Genomic DNA, 4,709 nt, shown 5'->3' with positions numbered 1-4,709 from the left:
AAAAGTGTGGATTATTGTAACCTGGATTAAAAGTGTGGATTATTGTAGTGAAGCCTTCGTCTTCAACCATCGACAGAGGCCTCATGTCAGTGACGATCATTTAAGGATGATTTCAGTGAAGACAGCTGCTGCTGTGGTGTCCATGATGTCTGTCCATCATGAAGGATGTTGTTGTTTGTTGTTGTTTTCTGGAATGAGAGAGTAAATATGCATTATAGCATAATTTACAGCAACTCAAGAAATGCCTTGTTTCACTTACAGCGTTAGGTTCAGGCAAAAGTAGCTAAAAGAGCAATTAAACACACACACACACACATATATATATATATATATATATATATATATATATAAAATACTCAATTACACACATTTGAGTAGATGTAATAAATTACTTTAATTCCTGTTTAAATGTAATTCATCCTGCCATACCTGCAGTGTTTTCAGACTTGGCCAGCAAATTAAAAGTTGAAGCTTAATCATTAAATTATTATCTTTGTGTTAGATTTATTTATAAATCACATTGAAACACTGCTTGTACCAATTAAATTAAATAAAAAGTAACACACGTTCTCTATCACTGTCAGATAAACAAACAAGCAGCAGCTTCATCTACCAGACAGACTGACGTTACGTTTTCTCTCTTGAAACAGAACAATGTGTTAAATTGTAAAGACTCACCTGCAACACGAGTTGGGAGTGAGACATGTATCAGCTGCAGCTCGTGACTCCGACATGTTTACGTTTTATCTCCGTGGTTTTCTCGTGTCGTGTCGGTGATTTTCAAAGCAGCATGCTTCTCATTTTTTATCTTTGTGAAGTTCTCCCACTCTTTGGAGGACTTGGGTCGAACAGTTTTCGCTGCGTTGGTCATTTGTAAAAGTTACTTAATTTTGCTTTGAAAACACTCTGCTCTGCTTCCTCCTCCCCCCTCGCTCTGTTCAACTCGCGCTGCAGTTTTTTTTTTTCAAACTTTATTCAGTCAGTCAGCATTGACAATGAACTGCAGGTGAACAAAACGGCTCTGCAGCGCCATGAAAGATGCATAATTGCGCGACACAACAAATCGATAACGAAATTCGTTGCCAACGCTTTTAATAATCGATTTTTATCGATTTTATCGATTCGTTGTTGCAGCCCTACAAAGCGCTTTACATCCCAATCTGTGCCTCATTTACCTCCACACACACATTCATATAGCACTCTATCTGAATCTGTAGCAGTGTTTACCCTAGATAACTTGCCATGGCGGGGCGCTCATCTCGTCCGTGATTTTTGTCCGGGGTGCTGGAACGGGGACTCGTCCTAAGCTGTGCAGCGCGCTGTTTAAACCAACAGTTTTGGGGGACACAGAGACAGCCACGTGCTGTTTGTACTAACAGTTTTAGAGCAGGTTGTGTGAAAGGAGAGGGACAGACGCATATCTCAGCCACGCGCTGTCTAAGGCCCTATTTACACGGACACGATGGGGGGAAACGTAGGTTTTTTCTTTATGTTAAGTAGAGGAAAAGATTTGCGTTGACACGGTCGCATTTTGGGTTTACATGCATCCGGAGGATTCCCCCCCCCCCCGCCCTCCCGAATCCACTGTAGTTACCATGCCGGGTCATTAGTTGGCACTGTGAATTTTGTACCTTCACCTAATGCACATGCGTGCTGCCTCGGCACGTTGTTTTCCTCTGTGCTAACCAGCTAACAACAACGTAACGTAACAACGAGTTAAAGCTGGATTTTGGAGAAGAGTCGACAGATTTGATGCCAAGCAGGACCGCTTCGTATAACAGCTCCACACCGGTCACTGGGTGGACCAGAACCGAGTCAATGTCGGACTTTACTCCGTGATAATCAGTAACTGTTTTACAGCAGTAAATCAACGTTCTTAATAATGTTAGCTTGTGTTTACTTCAGTTACAAAACAACCAACTGAGTTTTTATTTTTTCCTGAAAGAAGAAGAAGCTGTCCTTCCACCAGGCGGACCGGTTCTGAACAAGGCTCGGCCCAGATGCAGGGCAGGAGGACGTTGAAGAGAGATGTTGGATGAACTATTTATTTAAAATTCCCCTCATTTATTTTATTCAATCCATTCAAGTTCAGTTAACGTGTTTTAATAGTGTGTTCAGTATAATTATGAGTGTTTGTGTGACATACAGTTTGTGGTGTTGAATAAATAAATAAAAATTAAACCTGATGTCTTCATTTTCAACTTTAGTGTTCACGCTATATGTTTAGCATCATTTTAAATTTGAATTACATAATGTCCAGATAGCTTCATTTAGCTCAGAGCTTCATTATATCTTACACTAACATAAATACTGTTTATTATTATTAAACTGTTGTTATTTAGCACATTTATGTTATCGTACAGCGCGACGTGTGTGCGTGCCACGTTCTATAAACAGCGACATTAGAACTGGATCAGACTGTGTCTCTTGCAACACAGATGTCGGTCACAGCACCTGGAATCTCAAGTAGATTAACTACGAGATTAAAATATATTCCATCAGTCAAGGTTCTGAAAGCACTGTCCGCCGCCATGTTGATAGAAATATAGCGTCTGTCCGCGCGTGCGTGTGCATGTGGTTTAACACAAAGTCTCAGCGGGAGATGTTTACATTATCAGCGGGGGGTCAGTGAAAAACCTCCACTCTGGAAGGTGGATTCAGAAACCTCCGGATTCAAAGAGAGTGGGGCCACTGGTGTGTAAACGATCAGCAGAACCGCAGAGAGAAAGCTGCGGATGCACTCAAAATACGAGCCGTGTAAACGGCCCCTGAACAGACAGGGTTTTTTTTTTGGGGGGGGGGGGGGGGGTCGGTGCAGGGGACAGACAGACGCACATCTGAGCCGTGCGCTGTTTGTACCGACAGTTTTCGAGTGGCGGGGGTGCGTTCAGCGTGAAGGTTCAGCATGAAGGAAGAGGCTGCCTTTAGCTTTTTAGTTAGTGCACCTGCATTGCGAACCGCTAGTTTAGCATTACGATAGTGCCGACAGGTGGTTGGGGGTGGGGGGTGGGGTTCGGTAGACGGGGCGCTCGGTTCTGTTGTTGGGGCGGGGCGCCCCGCTTGTATAATGGTAGGGGAAACACTGTGTAGAGACTTCAGAGCTTTAGATCACATTCATACACCCATGGGACACACATTAGAGACAATGAGGGGTTCAGTGTCTTGCCCAGGGACACTTCACCATGTGACTGCTGGTGGAATCGAACCCCCAACTATCTCAATGGAGGATGACTGCTCTAACCACCCAACCACCGTGGCCCCTAAAGTGGACCCTGCAGGTTAGAGGAGGGTCTGAGGTACTGTTTGCAAAAGGTCAGGATTCCAAATATATAGTTAAGTTTAGGGTCTCCCAAAACACTGTTTCCACGTAAAGGTAAGTGTGATGTGTTGTCATCACTGTATGTTTCTATACAATGATGACATTAGTTCTCTGCATTTAACCCATCACACCTGAGATACACCCAGGTGGAGCAGCAGGCAGCTATGTAAGTGGCCAGGGAGCAATTATGGATTAGGTGTCTTGCTCAAGATACTACAGCATGTGGGCATGGCAGGGAGTTGAACCTGCAACATTTTGGTCCCAAGTCGGCTGCCCTACCTCTACATCATCTTGGCCCCCCTTTCACCCATGTGAATGAAAGGCTGAAAGAAGAAGAAATGTCCTGATGCTGCTCAATAATCCAGGTAGATAAATCTAACCAGGTTGAGTCAGGTCCTCTGGACGGATTCTTCTTGTTGAAACGTTTCATCTTTAACTAAAAGACTTCTTCAGTCTGAAGATCTGCAACAAACCACCTTCTGATAGTAGTTCAACCAGTTTGCTGACAGCCAAAACAGCTAGTTTTGGAGTGCCTTTGTCAAGATTTAAAGAGGCTGCAGTGGTTGTCTAGTTCAGTTTCAATCACTGTTTTAGTTAATTGAAACCTGTGTCAGCTCAACAACAGACAGGATGACGGAGCTACAGATAAAACTCGTTAACCTCTCTGTAAAAGCATAAAAGCCGCAAGAAACATAAAATATGTAACTAGCAGGAACTCCTACAGAGAACAACAGCCAAACTACAAACACAAGATAATGTGAAAACAATACAAGCTGCAGGCTGAATTCAGCTCTCAACCAATAGAACATACGTACAGTACCTCAGTAATATTAACTACTCAAAGATACCCTGATGCATGCTCAATAATCCAGGTAGAAAAATCTAAAAAGTTAAATCTGGTCATCTGGACATTCAAAACAACAAAAAAATGTAGAAACGTTTCGTCTCTCATCCGAGAGACTTCCTCAGTCTGAGGTGCTGTTTTCAGCTCAGTCTCTTAAATAGCACCTTCTCAGAGTGGATCAACCAGTTTTGCTGCTGACAACCAAAACCAGCTGATCGCATGCTCAAGAAGGACCATCAGCCTAACGATGGATCATTAGCACACTGATGGCTGTTTACTATTCACAGAGGGCTGAGTGATACTAGCAATCACAGCATTGTAAGAGGGGGACAATTGAACACGTAGGCCTCCACCCCTGTTTAACGATGGACGATTTCTTTTCACAAAGATGGCCTCCTTTACTCCTCTCTCAAACCATCGTTCCTCTCTATCCAGGATGTGCACATCTTTATCCCTGAAAGAGTGACCGCTGGCCTGGAGATGAGTGTAAACCGCAGAATCCTGGCCTGATGATGTTGATCTTCTGTGCTGGGCCATCCTTTTGGC

The 4,709-nt window shown here is 43.4% G+C and overlaps 1 protein-coding gene across 1 annotated transcript in view; it reads right to left on the bottom strand.

Annotated features, from left to right (window-relative positions):
- The window catches only part of top2b (DNA topoisomerase II beta), a 198,753-nt gene that overhangs the window by 162,600 nt on the left and 31,444 nt on the right, over positions 1-4,709 (bottom strand). The window lies entirely within an intron of this gene.

This window comes from Nematolebias whitei, chromosome 19 (assembly GCF_014905685.2).
Source record: "Nematolebias whitei isolate Nwh7 chromosome 19, NemWhi1, whole genome shotgun sequence".
Classification (NCBI taxonomy): Eukaryota; Metazoa; Chordata; class Actinopteri; order Cyprinodontiformes; family Rivulidae; genus Nematolebias; species Nematolebias whitei.
This window is presented reverse-complemented; position numbering and strand designations above follow the sequence as displayed.